The sequence below is a fragment of the Acromyrmex echinatior genome, chromosome 3 (assembly GCF_024713525.1).
Source record: "Acromyrmex echinatior isolate Ae372 chromosome 3, ASM2471352v2, whole genome shotgun sequence".
Taxonomy (NCBI): Eukaryota; Metazoa; Arthropoda; class Insecta; order Hymenoptera; family Formicidae; genus Acromyrmex; species Acromyrmex echinatior.
In genome coordinates, this window is record NC_141854.1 from 12,752,140 (window position 1) to 12,771,811 (window position 19,672).

Below are 19,672 nucleotides of genomic sequence, written 5' to 3' on the forward strand. Positions count from 1 at the left end.
AAACCAGGAAAAACATCCGCGGCTAAAATATCGCGGCGAGACGGGCCACGATAAATTATCGCACCGTCGACGATTAATTCTTGCCGGACCGGCGATTAATCGCGTCCTACGACACAGAGATGCGATATTTTATTGCCCTTTACCAAATGTTTCTTTTCCTCCCCCGCGAAACTTGAAACATGAGAAGCGCGAGACATGCAGAGCTCGAACAAATCCTCTCTCGTGTTCTGTGCGACGTATGATACACAAGGCGCATTACATATAACACATTATCCAGTTAAGCTTGACGATTAACCCTAGTATGGTATTGTTATTTTTGGTTATCTTCCCGCTAACATTTGGGTTTGTGAAATCCTTTGTCACGTTATATCTCTGGACTGAATACGTATTTTTTAGCTCAAAACGTATGAAAGTTATATCTCGAAGACAAAGACAGATAAATATAAATCAAATAATAATGTTTTATTTTCAATTAATTACAATGCTTCAAACAAATTTTTATTGCAAAAATTCGCAAAAAATGACTACTTTGGATAAAAAATTCTAAAATTTTTAAGTTTAATGTTCAAGCAAAAAACCATAGAATTTTTTTAGTTGACTCTTTGGACTAACAAAAAAAAAATAGTACGATATGAATCACTCAAAAAAGTATAATTATTTAAACTATTCAAAATCGACATTTTTGAAGAATCTACATATTTTAAGTTTACAATTAATAAATAAAATTTTATTATTTGAACAATATAAAAGAATAATATTATAATATAAATAGATAAAGGCTTGTACATATTATACACATTATTATAATAATTAAGTTTATTAAGATTTAGTTTAGAAGATGATACAACACTCGCTCTAAAGCAATAAATCCACCTCGGCGATCTCCGAAGACTGACAGAAATTATAAAATTTCTATTATTTATTATATTAAAATATAATTCTTTTGAATTCTGCATTTTCGTGTACTTACTTTTATACTATCCGCAACTCAGTAAACGTATATTTAATAAAAAATAAAGGAGTATCCGAATGCCGAAAACTTACAAGCTAATCAGATATGGGTCTCAAGTATCCTCTTTAAACTTTCGTGCATTCTCACATCGAGAATAATGCAAAAAAATATCCTTGCAGATTTATCATATCCATGAACATTTAAAGTTTTTTTTCAACCTCAATCCGAGTCTTCAAATTATATTATAAAAAAGTTTGCAATGTAAAAAATCGCATAGGGTACGTTGAACCCATGAATACCATACTAGAATTAATGCGTTTACGAACTCCCTTGGAGTTAACAATCACTTATAGGGTTATATACATAATTGCAACATATGTTATGTAACAGCTATGTAGAAAAGAAAAAGGAAAGAATTCTGTGTCTGACTATCTAGAGTGCGTTCGAACACTATCCGAGTGCCTCCGAGTATCATTTTATCCTCATTATTCGTTTTATCTTGAATGTTAAAAGGATAAAATGATATTCGGAGGCACTTGAATAATATTTTCGAACGCACCTCAGATAATCAAAGACAGCCAAACAAATTTCCTTTTTTTTTTGTATATAGCTATTACACAACATCTTGCATTTATATATAATAACTATTATAAAACAGTTTTTAAGAAAAAATAGTTAATATATTAAACAAAAATTATTAAATCTTAATACATATTACTTTGAACAGTACTAAATAAACATTTACTTATAATGAATAAATATTTCGATAAAAAATAATATTTAAATCACAACTTAAAGATTTTTATATCAAATAAATAAATATACGTATATATTTAGTAAAAATTTACTTAGAAATATTCAAATAAATATGTTTTAAAATTTTGTATTTTTTCAATGCAACATAGAGAACTAGAGAAGGATATTTTCACTTGAAAATTTTTCTTTAATTAACTAAAAATTTGTAAGTGAAATCGTCAGCCGTTAATTGCAGCATATTTATTCAGACAACATTTAATCATTGCTGAAAATTGTTCAATCGTGTGTTCCTTTTTATGTACTTCAAAGACATTTGTCTTTTCTAACCATTTTGAGCCGTAGGGGTATGAGTCGACAGATAGGATAATCCGCCACCCGGGTGTGTTATGTGCGCATACAAAGGCGCATGTATCCACATCAGCGAACAAACCAGCCAGCTCGTTCGCGGCGGGAGTCCCATGCGAAGTCGGCTCTATTTGCATTCTAGGGTCGGTTTCGCCACCCTGTACACACGCACGCACACGCACACGCACGTACACATGCGCACGCCGCGGCGAACAATTATTTGCATTCCCGGTGCTAATACGACGGTGCGGAAGGGGCGTCGCGACGCATCCTCGCTGCGGCCGTCCTCGCGGCGACGGCAATAATTACGGAAAATCAGCGACGGCAATACGTCCTTGCACGAAACCGCGCCTAAAGCTGTATCCGCGTACGTACAATGAATCCAATTTAAACACGCGAATGTTCGCGTGCGAAATGCAAATTGCAATATGAGTTAAAATAATTTGTTTTTCTACGTACAAGTTGAAGTTGGTAACAATATAATTAATTAACAATTAATTAATGGTAACATTAAATGTATTGATGCATTAATAACTTACAAGTATGTTGTTATTTAAAAAATGTAAGCACAGTTTAAAAAGTGTATAGAAAAATAAATAAAATCTTTAATATAAAAGATCGAATCATTAGAAAATTAAAAGCGCTACGAATGATATATGAATGTGTGGTAATACGAACAAATATTCGTTAATAGTAGTTCGAGCGGAACTCTTTATGCGCGCGTGCAGCAATTTGCATATTTAGCGAGGGGCGCAACTATGCACCGTTTCTCACTAATTTTAATTCCGGCGGTAAAAAGATGTTAATGTGCGACGTTAATATTCAACCTTAAATATTCGCGCGAAACTTTGAGTTTGCTGGATTTACTCTTTATATTTTCCATGCAAAGGACGAGACTTAAAAAATTCATAGTATGCAAAATTTTTGTCGTCGGCTTTTAATATCTCAGGCACAAAGCCGCTATGTCAATGCTTTGATACACTTGATATTCATATGTTATTTGGCAAAAAACCTCGAGTGCAATAAATTATTCCGATGGGACACGATGGGATGAAGAGAGGCGAGCTCGAGATTTCTCCGTCCTTCGTCATTTAATTTAGGATGAAAAAGAATAAACAACTCAAGTGCACGAGTGAGTTGATCGTTCGTCGATGGGTCGAAAATGAAATAATCGACAGGCGATTGCAGTTGCAGTTGTAGCAATGTGATTGAGTGATTTTAATGACGACCAAATCGGCGCGCAACTAATATAGGATCAAAGGACGCTCGCCTTGTGACAGGTTTACCGAGATGAATATACATGTGTATGGAATGTGGTACATCTATACATAGATACACCTGGACGACTAACGTCAATAGAACTAATTATCGATTCTCCAGTACCGCTTTGATTCAAGGTATATATCTATATTCGCTAAGCAAAGTCAATATATGGGGATAACTTCGGCATACGAATTTCGCGTTTCGTTTCTCTATTCTATTTTTTTTTTTACATTCGAAACGTATTTCCTGTTGACTGATACCGTTGAGCAATAAAAAAGCGTACCCACGGCTGTTATTACAAACGCGCAATCATTCTCGAAAACGTAAACATATTTTGCACGCACACACGCTGTTCCGCCATTCTGGTAAAATGTTTTCCAACAAAAAACTTCCAAACTTTTGTATCTGTTGTAATCTGATAAACAGATGCATATATATATATATATATATATATATATATATATATATATATATATATATATAGGATTTTACAATTATTATATTGAATCTCAAAAATAGCTTATTACTAATTCTATTGATAGATATGCACTGAGATAATTAAATTTTTAAAATTTTTTTAATGTTTTGTATTAAAATAAACTTCCAATATTTTAATAAATTAAGTAAATATTTTTTCACATACAAACTAAGAGAAAATAAGAAGAATCAATTATAATCAATTATAATCAAAAAATTAACTTTGCTTTTCAAATTTTAGAAACTAAACAATAATTTAAATTATTGAATACACGCCGTCTGGTCATCAATTAAAATATTAGCGTTAATTAATAAGAGCAAGTATTAGACCACGTGAAAGTAAATGCGAATCGGTATTCCGAACGGTTTCCGACAAATCTTGCCATCATGCGATAAAAGCGTCGACTGGGCGCTAATCTCGTCCGACAGCGAAATCGAATGAGAGCCCTGCAATTTTCGAAAATATGAAAATGTCGACGGGCAGGCAATGAAATCGCAAACGCGCGCGCTCGTGCGCCATATTTCGCCGTTCGGCAATCCGATTAAGGAGGACAATCCGTTCTCTCTACCGCCGCAGCAATTTTTCGCGTCGTCGCCGAGTTCCTGCCGAAATCTCATTTTCCGGAAAAAAAAAAAAACGCTCCTCGTCGATTTACCCGTCGTGTCGATCTGCGAGCGACGACGGACGGTGCGATTTCGAGAACGTCGAGAGAACGGCACGATCGCCGCATTTTCTCTTCTTCGATCCTCCCGTCGATGTCGTCGTCGTCGTCGTTCTCGTCGTCTATTCCGCCTTGGTTTCCTTTCGATCCTTCGCCTCTCTTCCATCTTGGTTTTCCGCCAATAATTTCGACTTTCGTGCATGGCACTGCACCTCTCTGTCGTCACCTGACGATATTTCTCAGGGAATACGTGACACGAAGGTCTTTTGGTAACATAAATCGACGCCTTCGCCGATATGTGAGGCAAATATTTCCATCTCGTCGTTACTATATTCATTTTATTTGAATACGCTGATTTAATGCAGATAAGTTGTAATTTCAATTCACTGTGATGGATTTTTTAATGTTAAGGTGATTCAACTATATTTCACCGATATATAGTTATATATTATAAAACAGCATTAAACAGGATTATGAAAAAAGAGACTACTTTTATGATTTTTATAACATAATTTAAGTTAAAAAGGCCAACAGAATTTAAAATATTTTAAAAATTTAGTCACAAAATAAAATTTTTCCATTTTCCCAAAAATAAAATATTGGTCATACGGTGCACGGTAATACTTTAATAAATACATCGTTATAATAACTTCTAAGAAGATAATGTTAAAAATGTTCACGTATGGATAAATAATAAAAATTTTAATATCACGACTTGTGCGCACGCTTAAATGAATAGTTGAACAGAAATTGAAAGAAAAAGCACACCCCCGTGAACGTTGCATCATTTATGGAGAGGCGTACTCACTCATAACTCACAATTATTCATATGCTATCAACGCTACAAAGGAATGCATCATATGGCGCGCCAGCACAAATTTCCCCAATTAACCCTACTCGCTGCATGTTCGCATAATTCGTAATAACATGTACATCGGCGCGACCATGATACCTTAAGTTTCTGAAGCGAATAACAAATGGTAACCGGACAATAAACGCCGTATAATCCGCAGGAAAATACGTGCCGCATTAAATTATCGTAACATTCACCGTCGTAGTAGTATCGGCGAAACGATCTTAAGGACGTTATGTGTTGCAACGGTAACAATGTGCGACTGTCGCGTATTTTTGCGATGTTTCCTTGCAACAAGATCTCTTTTTCGGGGTGATACTAAGCGAGTGATTTAGAAGAACAGTCGGAGGCAGTGGGCGCCAGTGGTCGCCGACAAAATGGCGAGCGCGTATCGAGTTATTGGGCCACTTATCGCGAGTGCTTCTCGATCCGTGGCGAAAGTCCGACGAAATCGTTTCAGCACGATTGTTTTTCTATTGGATTTTGTATTACACTATGCTATATGTCTCTTTCGACGCAGCGCAAACACGATGTGCGAAATTTCTTTTACAGCAAAACGGATTTAATTAAATTTCTTTTTAATACAGATGCAATATTGCGAAAATTCTTCATAATAATATTAATAGTATTTATTTATAAAATTTAATGCGTTTTTCTGGATAGAATATAACTTTCAATTGTACTTTCTCTCTTTTAGGGATTTTCACAAATGCGCGATGAATAGAACATAAACTTATTATTATGTCTACATTTTGTCAGCTATTTTTATATATTTATGAAGTACAAAACACTATGTAGTAATTAAAATATTGTTAATTGTTTTGCTGTAAATATTACAAATATTCTAAAGTCGCTATTATAATAATTAAGTTTGCTTTATAGTGTTGTTAAGAAAATATATTTCCCTCATTCTATTTTTAAATAAAATTTAATTTTATGAAATCGTTATAAAACCTCACTTAAGTTCGCAGAAAATTTGTTATATTACAATAAAAAATACCATACAATAAAAAAATACTACCGTTAATATATAAATATATAATATGAAATATCGAAGCCATTTTAATTAACAAGTAAACATATATTGATTTAATTTTTACATAACATCAGGATATTTTAATATGATTTTAATTTACTTTATGTAAAAGATTATGAAAAAACCACAATCATTCAAACATTCAAAGGATAAAACCGGTTTTAAAAGGTTTAAAAAAAAATGGAGAGGAAATTGCTTCTGTGACATGCTCTTTTTCTGATCTAATTTACTACGTACGTCTTTGACATTCTTAAAATAGATAGTTATATCGACAAAATATGAACGAAACGTGACGAACCTGTTTTCGCGGATATATAATTTTTGCTTGACATCTGCATCGTTTTCCTTCTTTCATTTTATTTCAATGACTGTGTTTTTGTCAATATGGGAAATTGATTCGCTTTGATGTTGTCTTGCTCGACAGAACAGAACAGATCAGACTGATTTATTTTTCCATCGACAATAAAATTGCGTCTCGATTCTTGTCCTTTAGTATTATTAAATATGTCTTTCGCTTTGTGTAAAGAAACAATCACGAATGACATTAACTTTTAACATGGCTCCCATGAAAAAGAATATTGCTCTTTTTTTTTAAGATCTGATTTTGCAACATTAATTTTTCTTAATGTAGATTTATCCTTAAGAAGCAGTATTATGAAAGATAATCTCAATATGTTTGACATTCATCACTAAAAATTGACGTCCAATCTAGAAATTTCACGAAATAAATTTACAATTTTTCAACATTATGCTTTTCACATTTTACCTTTGTGACTTTGTTTTGGTTTAAAAGGATATTGGAAAAGTTCTCTTTTAGCATGTTATTATTATGGATGTAAACTGACCTATTCGATATGGATGGGTTTTATATAAAAGCTGAAAAATAATATAAGCTTTTCAGTTTATTTAGCAAGCGTTTTTATTTAAAATTTAGATTAATAGGAGAATAATCTATAAATATATTTGTCCATATATATATATATATATATATATATATATATATTAGGTGTTGGAATTAATTCGTTGCGTTTTTTAATGAAAGAATGTTATTTATTTCACATGAGCATTAAAAAATACATTAATGAAAGTACTTCCCATCACTTGTAAAACGCTACGAATTAATTCCAACACCTAATATATATATAAACAAAAGCAAATAGCAGTTGATAATTAAAAGATATAAACGGTAATTACATTTATTTAGCTAAAAATTTGTTATAACCACAAAAATGTATAAAAAATTTTCACTTCAAAAAAGTCAAAACTTGCGCATCTAATATTTTTTATATAAAAGCTGTTCATATAATTCAAAAACAATTACTGAATAATTTACTCAAAGCAGAATCCAATTTTAAACTAGAAACTGAATATCTCTTGGTGAACAGCAATCAATTACACTGTCAATAAATTTGTACGTGCTTTATTTTTTAATATTTCATTTATTTAAATGTAAATAGATCAAATACGATCATAAAAAACATTATTTACTTTTAGTTGAAGAAATACAGATTATACATAATAAAAAATTGTGTATTTATTGATATTGATATTTTTATTGATATTGATATCAATTTTTATTGATATGCAGTTCGTTGTCAGTATCATCATAAAATTAATAAGAATTGATTACTTTGAAACAGAATAAATACATTTTTATTATTGACCAATATTATTTTCCATCATTATTCTCCATTTCTTTCTTGTAGTGTAATCAATTTCAATAGGTACTCTAACTCAATTTATTTTGCTCTTACGCAATTTCCGACATAATAAATATTGAAAAACCTTCGTATGACATTCAAAGAGATTAAGAATCTAACAAACAAAATAAATTAATTAAATTTACTCTATAATTAATTTTCCTTGTTTACTTGGTTCACGAATAAGGTTATAGTTTCCATGTTTCTCTCTCACGTATACTACTGAGCGTTTATAAAAGCAATACTGTTTGAAACGGATACTAGCTGGTTTCTAGCGCATCATCGGCGAAACGTGGGCGGACGAGACCCTCGGGTTATAAACTTCTGAAAGAAAGAAGGCGTGATTTTATAACGATTTATTGCGCGCGGCCGTAATAGCGTGTAACGAGTCGGAAGTGGGTGCTTTTACTGCTTTCCCGCATGGAAAAAAAAAACGAAAATAAGGAATAAAAAAAATCGCGCGCACGTTCAGACGAACGTTCGGGCGTGCGCGTTGTTTCGCAGCGAAACGGGCGATTTTGTTTCGGTTACCGGTGCGCAGCACTTTGCCTCTAATATGAGACAGTTAGGAGGATATATACGCCTTATATAGCCCTAGCCAGGTCGTTCCACGGTGTTACTTCGACGTGAAATTCCGCACGCGATACCTCGTAAAGTGAATCGAATAAGAGGCATGACCCTTCCAGAGATGCAAGAAGCCAAAGCAGTTTTTCGTAATGGGTGTCGGAAAAAAAGAGTCATTTGAAATTTACAGTCCGAACGATTCTAGAACTTCCGAAGTATGATATGATGATTAAAGAGTTGAATTCATGAAGGATGTATGTAAATGCAAAATTATGTTTCAGTTAATATAAAGATTTGTTTCTCATTAATATTTTCTCTGATTAAGAGTAAATGAACAGTTAAACCCCACATATATCTAATAAAACACAAACAATTGTTATATAATTATTGCTAATAATTTGTCAAACCATTTTTAATCTTATCCCGTTTAATTATGATAATATTTTAATGATAATTTTTCAACAAATTCAACATCCAGTATATACATTTCCTGCAAGCATGGAACTTTGTTTAAATACCAACTTCTCTGATAAAATATAAATGTACGTAATGTACATTATAAATTGCTCGATAATAGTGTTGTTAAATTTTGTGAGTACTAACAGAATTTAGTAAGTAAGATATTAAATTTATACAGTAAAAAAATCGTGTAGAAAATGAGATTTTTTTATTTATCTCATGCTTCTAAGCTTGATTCGCGAAATTTTTTTGTTTGTCATTTCTTTATAATTTCTTTATCTGGTATGAAAGAAAGATAAAAATATTTTCACACATCACGCGCGCGCGCGCATGTGTGTGTGTGTGTGTGTAATAAATATAAATATATAATTCCATGTACACATAAAAAAATATTTACTAATATCATAAGTTACTTCTCGCCTTTACTTAAATATCGATGGAAACTAATGCAGGAGCGACGTGATAGTCCACTAGTTTCAGAAGCTTTTAACGATGCATCGCACATTAAAGATTAAAGCTTCTCATCTCTTATACCGTTTTACCACTGCCCTTATGCGCAGTTCGCACGCTGAGCTTCAACGCGAAATATCGTCACTCTCCTCAAGACACGGTAATGATGTCATAATGAAAAAAAAGAGTGCCACATAAAAAAATATCGTATACTGCAAATACAAAATATAAAGCTATACGTATATAATTCACAATATTTATTAAAAAAATAATAAAAGAAAAATCTAATAATATGGACACAATAACCTCTTGCAATCTAAATTAAATCTTTAATGTCAATTTTTTATATTTAAAGGATTATTTTAAAAATAAATGTATTATTTTTTAAGAATCAATACCTACTGATAATCTCGATAATAATTAATAATGATTAATATTATTATATTGTAAAATTTTGGTTCACATTATCTCTCTCATACAAAAATACATTATATAGCTTCATATTTAAACAGTCTAATTAGAAGATAGCTTCATATTTAAACAGTCTAATTCTTTATTATATTAAACAACTGTTCATGAATTCATAACATATTATGAGCAAAAGTGTTACGGTTTGTCCGCGAAATAAAATAAGTTGAAATTATAATCGTACATTGCATATTATATATCTCTTTAGTTTAAGAGTAGAAAGCATATAAAAACTTCTAATGCAAACAGATTAAAAATATTAAACCAATTTTTTTTATGCAATTGATAAAAAGAAACAAAAAAAATTTATTTCAAAATTATATTATATCTATAGAAAGATTGAGGTCAATTTGATTCGAGTAAATATCATCAGCGATTTCATATCGAGCGAAGCCATAATCAGCTTGGTCGGGAATGCGATCCGGGTATCAGTATCGAGTTGCTCATAAGAGAAAATGTTCCAACGAAAAGTGCAAACGATATGGAACGTGTTCGATATCGTCCGCGGTTATTTCATTGTACTTTCAATCCTACGTGTCAGATATTTGGACGCGTATTCGCCATATCCAAAATGCCCGCAATATTCGTGGTTTTAAAAACAATGCATTCAATTAATTTTCGATAGCTGTTCTAATGAGTAGTTATTTCGGCAATTAAACGTTAAAATATATCAATAAAAACATAAATTAACAAAGATTCGTATTCGTATATTTTTCATATTCACATATTTTAATAAAAAAACGCAACTCTATAATATTTTATACATATTATTTAAATTATTAACATTATCATTAAATACATATTACAAATATTACTTACACTTGTCTTTTAATATGTTACAATATATTTTTAATTATCGTAATATATTCTAACATAATTTCAATGGCATCGTATAACATATTATATAAAATTAATCGAAAATTTTGCATAATTTTGTATATTTTTAATTACGGAACTGTTTTATTCAATTTAATAACATATTACATTTTTATTAACTAAATTTTTACGTCTCGCATGTTTTCTCTTTTAATTGCAAATATTTTAAATAAAGTTAGACTGGATTTTTTTTAGCAAAAATTTAAACAATAAAACTTTAATTTTAAGCATTAAATATTTAAATACAATAACTAATAAATAGCATTAAATTAGAATTAACCTACATTCATTTTAAAGTTATATACAAAGAATAAAACATTCTATTTGTAATTATAAACTATCATTCGCGAAAGCTTAAAAAAACTAGTTCAAACTCACCATTTTTGCTCCCGATTTTGCTTTCCTCTTCTCTTTACTCCCGATTAATTATACAGGACGATTCATTTTTATTTTAACAGACAAATATTTCGAAAATGTCCAAGTTTATCGAAAAATATTTCAAATAAAAGTTATATGATATAAAGGAGGACGTATAAATGATGACGTCCCACTCTATCTCATGCAACTTTTATTTGAATTGTTTTTTAGTAAAATTTTTGACATATTTTCAAAATATTAAATTAATCACCCTATATAATATATTCAGAGTCATGAATTATTGTAAAAAAATATTTAAGTATAAAGAAAAATCTTTTTCATCATCCCTCGGAAATAACGAAGTATCATTTGCCGATGTACCAGGATACTGTCTGCAATCGAACGCATTTACGATATTGGCAACGCACACAAACGCCTCACCGTAACATCATCGTCGTCGCGTTTCCTCCGCGGGCTATACAGAAATTGCTCGTTGCGATCGGTGTATCTGTGATTTAATTATCGCAACGGCAATTGCGAACGACGTCGAGAATTCTGTCTCGCTGTGCAATGAGAAACGATCCATCCGATCACTAAATTCTGATCCCGCGTCCCACTCCGGTTACGCAGCAATTAAATTCTAGTCCGCCTCCGTTTGCTTCGAATAGATAGATCGACCGGTGCACAATGCGCCTCTCGATGCACACGAAGCATTTCCTTCTCATCCTTTGTAACGTGACTCGAACTTGGAAGATCGCTCTTCCGTTCCTACTGCTCGTAAAGAATAGCTCGATATTCGCTAGTATCACCATTTTCGTGGTATATTCTCATTCCTCAGAATTCACGATGTTAGACTCGAACGAAAATGTCAAACGAGAATGTTATTTAAAATTTACCTACTGGTAAAAAAAGAGATAGTCAAGTGCAAGAAATCACGAAATATGATCACAGTAGACGAAATTCTTTAGAATATTCGAATCGTCGTAAAAAAATGTAAAAGAAATTTTCTAATTTAAAAAAATATCTATAATCTGATAGAGAAATATCATAGAATATCATAGAAAAATTATATAATTTTATGAGAAATATGATAACGCGATGAAATTTATTAAATATCTAATTTCAATATTATGATGATGCTATGCTTTTTTCTCTCTCAAATTCTGCAATAAAATGAATGTAAAAAATATTAAACTTTAAACAGAAACTGCGCAAAAAAATCTTTATATTTTCACTCACCTATTTGCAGAATACTTAAAATTTTCATCATTATGCAAATATAGTATCCGAAATGGACTTACCTGTAACATAAAAAAAAATTTATATTATATAACGAATAGATATAGAAAATAAGTATGTTTAGTGAACAAAAACTTTTTACTTGTTTTTTAATATAAAAAATGTAAGATTTGTAATTAATGTTGAAGATTAAGTTACTTAATAAATCCATGGTTTCATAATAAAATGGACATGGAAAAACTTTTGCTTAAGTATCAAAATTTAGTTGGATACAGATCTAAAAACGTTTATATTGGACTATTAAAGTAAATATGTAGAACCCTTAAACTGGTTGCTAGAATGTAAAAACTTTTCACAGCATCGTTTATGTATCATGTCTGAGAGTTCTACATAATTATTTTGATAATTCAACAAAATTATTTTCAGATTTGTACTTAGCTAAATTTTTAGAATCAGCAAAGAAGCTTCGTTCTTTCTGATATAAAAAAAAACACACATCTTATTTTAAATTTATAATTCAATTTCAGTCTCAGAAAGGGCAGTATGTATATAAGTTGCAAATATTTTCTTATAAATAAAACGCCCTTACTACTAACAATAAGACAGTAACCATAACTCAGTAATTTTCTCTTCAAAAGTTGCAAAAAAGAGTAAATTGAAATAACATTTAGCAATAGTCTATCTAAATAGGTCACGTCATGTATTTAGAGAGACACTACAGGTATTGCAGGTACGTCTATTATATATAAGCGAGAAGGTAGTGTAAAACGGGGTGCCGCAGCGAGATTCACGTAGAAAATCGCGTTTCCCTCGGATTTTCGTTGTCGTATTTCCCCCGGCGATCGTCTCCTTCTCCTAGACGATGCCGCAATACTCGCTCTGCCGGAATGCTACCGAGGACAGCTGCCATCCCTCGTTCCATTGCGGGATCCCGACTGGTAAGTTACCGCGGCGCACAGGGTAAACTTACCAATGGCATCCGAGTGGACGCCATCCTTGGTCACGTTTCCGCTCACGGTCTCGCCATTTGTTTGAAATCGCATAACGCTTACACGAGCTACCATTACCACTACCACACCACCACCACCATCACCACCACCACCATCATCACCGCCGCTGTTTCCTTCTTCCCACTCGATTTCCCACTCTGTTTGTTTCAACCCTTCTCACTATTCCTTATCTTGTGTCCCTATTCCCTCGCCTGTGAAAAACCTTTTTCTGGAGGACGTTGCCCTTCTTATTCTCACGTTTTTCCTTTATTTCGTTGCTGAAGGAAAACATATTCGACGATCTGTCTATGACGACTGTCAAAGATAATTTGCAAAACACTTGTAGCTAAAAAAAAGTTGATTTTTCAAATGTACATACGCTGCAAAAAATTTTCAGAGCGTTCACTTTAAAGAAAACATTTTTATTTTACTTGATAACGACAAAATAAAATTGATACAATTAAAGCAATACATTATTTTCAATTGTATAAAAAATGAAATCAATTATTATTTAAATAATATGATATCGTCAAATCTTACTTTTATCTTGAAAATAAATACAAAATGAATAAAATTAATGATAACTATGAAAAGTGCAAGAGTGGAAATTTAATCTAAAATTCATTGCAAACTTAGAGAGGTATATCAATTCAATAAATTTCTACAGTGTTCTCCTTCGCTATAATTTTGTCAGTCGCAGATATATCTACGCTATACAACCGGTTAATGAATAATTCTGTCACTAAATTTATTAGCGGTTACGGCGAGGGTAGAGACAAAGGCGACCGACGTGGCGTCTCGGAGAGATCCCACAAACGTTTCGTCAACGTAGAATCAAGAAGTGTAATTGGCTTAATTCGCATCTACGGTCGCGAGGAACTCCAACATTTAAATGTGCTTAGATTCAGTGTTATTATGTTTCTCTCGTACTTGATTTAGACTTCGTTAGCTTTCTTCAAAATTTAACCGTTTCAAACGTACGATATGTATTTTATATTAATTTTAATCATTGCTTTAATAGATAATAAATAAAAGATATAAGTATTAAATCCTACAAAGTTACAAGAAATATTCAGAAAATACATACATTTAATACAAAATATATTTAACATTGAAAAATAAACATATAATAATCATTTATATGTCGTATTAGAGCCAGTAATTCTTCTACAATACAGCTTTGTGATAAAAAAATATTAGGCATCTTATTAACTATTATTTAAAGTTTTATCTCAAAAATTGATTTATAGCATTTGCTGTAAAATCTGTAAATTATCTTTTTTTTTGAAGAACCTTTTATATTTATATATAATGTTACGAATGGGTAAAATTAACAATATAAATAAAAGAATTCCAGGTAATAAATAAAATATAAGTATTAAATTTTATTTGCCAAGACTATACAAGTGATCTTTTGAATTTTATAATAATTTTAACCAAGGTTTTAATTTATTCCAATTTTCACTTAAATCATGTATTATACCTTTTTATATTTTTTTATATATAAATATTTAATAAGACGATTTCTTATTCATCTTTATCATTTAAATACAAAATTCTTCAGATTTACTTTCTGAAAAAGTTTAATTTTTCACTTCGTGTGCAGCAATTCGCCGCAAGCTCGCGCATATTTACGCCTGTGCAAAACCGAGATATACACTCGATGTCCCTTTCCGGCTTCCAGCGGTAATTAATTAGCGTAATGATTCGTCCGTGTAAACATTCGTTTCATTCGCCTCTAACGAGTAGAGTTTCGTAAAGTTTCACTAACCTCTGCAACGTTGCTAATGTTGCTCTACCAGCCATCCAGCCTTGCTCTCTTTTCCCTTCCCCGACTTGCCTCATCGAAATTCGTATCGTAATTTTAATGAGCGACAAGCTATGCAAACATACGCACTTAAGTAGAATTTTGCGTCTGTGCAGTAACGACGTTATCAGAGCTTGCGCGTAACAAATTGCCACATGCACGATTAACGAAAAAACGTATAATTTATTAATTGTAATTCGAAATAATTAAATTCAACTTAAAACATTTATAATTATAATTGTTTAACAAATAAGATGTCATCAATTTATAATTGAAATTGTAATTAAAGCAACATTGGATTATTATAATGAGACGTGTCCATATTTATATTCATATTTCAATTTTACTTTACATCAATATTTCATTTAGACTTCAAAATTTTTCTTCAAACATTTAAAAAACTTTTTTAATATACGTTATTGTATATCGTTATAAAAAATTATTGATTATATAAATATTTCTAATTTAATCTTAATATAATCACGTCAATCGCACAATTATAATTTTCTCTATTTGTGTACTTTATAGCAGAAACATTTTGCATGTGTGTGTCGTTATAAATTATTACTTTCTTGTGTACGTGTCTCTTAGGTCACAGAGCTACTTAGCAGATTGAAGAGGCAAGACGACACGATACTTTTTGCGATATATCCGCCTTCGCAAATTGCTTTTCAAAGTCACATGGACATCGCACGAGAGTCATGCTAATATACGCGGAATCGATATTCGCTGATGAACAACGTACTAACTTAACAATCTCATCAAGCCGGATCGGCTTAAAAGTTTCATTAACTGGATATGCACGCACCTATCGTGAAACTGTTACATTTCATAATTTAAATTCAATACTAAGGTTGCTAAAAAAACTAATAAAAAAATTGATTTTTTCTTAAATAAACAAAATTAAAAATTAAGATTAGAAATAGTTTTTATGCGGAGCAGCTCTGTTGGAAAATTGATTTCACATTCAGTGAAAATATTCAGCTCAATCATTTCAAATATGATTTACGTACTTGCTATTGCATTTTCACAAATGCATTGATAGCCAAAGCCAGTTTCCGAAGGGCCATACTCAATGACAGATTTGGTACGTAAATTACGCAAAATCCTCGACCGACCACCCTCCAAGCGACGCGTAACCTAAGGTAAATGCTTCGGGACAATATTTATTGAGATCGATCGAAAAACCGCCAGAAACGTGCCGGTTTTCACTGCTACCTACGGCAAACTCTTAAACGTCGTTCAAACATCTGAATTATTCATTCAATGTACGCGTAACTTTCGAATATCTTGCGTTATTGCCGGTGATAAACCCGTCCCTCTTTAATATAAAAATATGCAAAATGTTTTCCTATCGAAAAATAAGCGTAAAATCTAATCTCAGATTATAATCGAAATCATGAAAAAAATATCAAAAGAAGTAAAATAATTATCTGTAAAAAACCTTCACATTACCTTTACAATAGTTAAATATTAATGATAGGAAAGTGTTTGTAAATCAATATAATTGAGACTAAAAAGTTCTTTAATAAATCACTGGACTTTAAATTCTGTTTAATGTTCTGTTAATTATAAATCAATAATTTCGCCGTCATCTCATTTTACAACCGTCAAAATTTGCTTAGTATAAATTAAATTGGATAAAATTAGATGAATTTTGTTGATGAATAAATTAAAATTTCATTGGCACAAATAGCAATAATAAAAACTGCATGTTGATCTGAGCTAACATCATGAATCTATATGCAGCAAAATAATTCTGTCCTTAAAACAGGTAATACAATTATCTAATCTATAATAATTTATGGCGACGATTCAATTTTTATCGATTCAATTTATTGTTATATCCTGTCTTGAACCGCTTTTGTGTGTGTGTGTGTGTGTGTGTTTGTGATTCAATTACATACATTTCTAAAATTAGGACTAGAAGCGCAGGTAGAGCTGTCTCATGAGAAAAATAAAATGAGGATTGCCAGCAAGATAGAAAATATCGTACGCTTAAATGTTCATTGGGTCATTTACTTGTCTATCGCGGAAAGATTCAATTCCTGGCAACGTCTACGACAAGCAATCGCTCAAAGAACCATTTTCTGAAAGAATCACGCCTAATGCAGTCAGTATAAGTAGAAGATGTTAGCTTGCATCACAAGCTCCTTTCCTTTAGTGCGACGCATTTTCTCTTTTTTTTTTTCGTGCGTAATACCTGCTAACGATCCTGCAAAATGTGAACGAGGATAACCAGTGAGGTCGCAGGTAGTCAGCAGGATTTCAAAAAGCCCCAAGAATATAAGAACATAAAAAATGCAATTTACCGACTACGTCGATGCGCTCAAAGACAGCAATTCCGCACGTACACGTTAGGAATATAAGATTAAAGTATAGGAAAGATTCTAAAATCGCGCGCTCTCTTTCTTCTTCCTGAATGTCCCACAGGTCGCGTCCGATGAAATTCTCCCCAGGGAAAGATCGAGTCGATCGCCAAAAGAGTTTAGTTGAGAGAAATTACGCAACTCTTGGGATATTAATTTCGTATATTAATGAGAAGCATTGCTTTCTATCGTATCAAAACGTCCACGTTATAGATGCAGATGTTAGTAAAGTTAATCCTTAACGTCGTAAAAGTTAAAGGTATAAATTTTAAATTATGCGAGTATTACATCGAAAGATGCATATAAATAGAATTTAATAATCTAATTTATCCCTCGCGCGTGTGGATGAATCGTTCATGAAGCTAGAATATAATTAGAATAATAAACTGGGAAATTTTGCATATAATTTATGTAAAAAGCTTTCCACAAAAGTCTCGAGATCCATGCGTAAGCTCGATCGATTCGATTTATCTTCAATCGAAGAGATTTCTCTTCTATTCTACAAGCGATCTGCTCAAAATGGAACATCGACGAAAAGGTCGTATCCTTTCCTCAAGAGTTTTCTTTGTCGAAGGAACAGGCTCACGTTTAATGGAGTCAACGGAGGCGGGCTCGCTTCGCGGTCCAAAGAGAGAAGAAGATCGTTTTCCCGCATTAATATCACTTCGCGCCGCTTTTTCCTTCGGATCTTTTCTATTTTTCGCATTATAAGGTTCCCCATTTACGGGGGCAAGCGGAAAATCGAGAGGCATCCGGCGTCCATTAGACCTCGAAGGGGGAAAAATATTTAAATCGCCCGGAGCTTGCCACGAACGCGAAACGATCGGATAATGAAAGCTCATTTCGTCCTTGGTCGATCGACTTGGCTGGGGAGAGGGTGTGGGTACTCACCGATTTAATTAGTCGAAAGGGAGACTACGAGAAAACGATTCTTCCAACAAACGCCGAAAAGTTGCACATTATAAGGCAATTCATTGTCTTCAACGTCTCTCTCTCTTTCTCCCTCCCTCCTCCCTCTCATTCCTCCGTTTTCAACACTCTCCTTCAACTAATCCTTTCTGTTATAACAGTTTCTTTTGTTTTTCTCATCATTTTATTATAATTTATTATAAAAGTGGGACAATAACTCCTGCCACATGTTTAGTTTTACTCACTACAAAGTTTCTTTCTTTCAATAGAATAACAAGAAAAAAGAATGTAAAGAGCATAAGGGTGTATATACAATATGTATGTAATTACATGGCAAGACACTGAGAATATGCATAATCTAAGTTTTAATACTTCCTGTTATTTTATTATTATCAATCGAACATTTTGTTTTATCGATACATTCAATTTCCACACAGTTTTTTATACATTTTATTAGCATTCCTCACAATTATAATCAATTTTATTTCTTTCGTAACTACAATTATCCTACAGTTGTCGACATTCTAATCGAACCTGCGACCTGTTTCGATTATTTTGTGCAACTATTTTTTCTATAATATCAACGTCTGCGAAAATCTTTACTAAGCATGCGCGAAAGAGCTCCGTCATTATATTTAACGAACGTCAAGAAGATCCGGGAGATGATGCGATTCGCGCTAAAGCGTTGCAGTTTGCAACGAACCGGTCGATACGAGAATGCGCGACAAAATATGATAGCGCGGCAACGGTCTCTCGGTGGGGATCTGAATAATGCATGAGCGCATAGCGAAGTAAAATATACTTTGACCGTTGTAAAGGCAGAGATTCCCGTGTTTCGCGTGCTACATTCGAAAATCCGTTCCAATATCCGTCCCACGGCGCGAAGGGCTCTTTCCTTGCGACAACGATTACACCACATTGTGAGACAACGTCGATCTTAGGTATATTGTCACTTCGAAGAAAGCTTTTCGACACTCTCCCTCTTTAACTCGAATAAAATTTAACATAGTTTGTATTCTATTTATATTACACTACATTATATAAATACGGTTGAAACAATAAATTTATTAGGTTTATTATTAGGTTTCCTCCGTTTATCGTCGCGTTTAAATTTGATAAACTAAGACAAATCTATTTCTTC

The 19,672-nt window shown here is 32.3% G+C and overlaps 1 protein-coding gene and 1 long non-coding RNA gene across 4 annotated transcripts in view; one reads left to right on the plus strand and one right to left on the minus strand.

Moving 5' to 3' along the window:
• PlexA (plexin A) overlaps window positions 1-19,672 on the minus strand; it is a 271,478-nt gene that overhangs the window by 75,879 nt on the left and 175,927 nt on the right. The gene's annotated exons all lie outside the window — the stretch shown is intronic.
• LOC147910259 (uncharacterized) overlaps window positions 12,558-19,672 on the plus strand; it is a 55,194-nt gene continuing 48,079 nt past the window's right edge. Inside the window, exon 1 of the long non-coding RNA XR_015544341.1 lies at window positions 12,558-19,472. This is a non-coding gene — a long non-coding RNA (uncharacterized LOC147910259). The remainder of the gene's footprint in view (window positions 19,473-19,672) is intronic.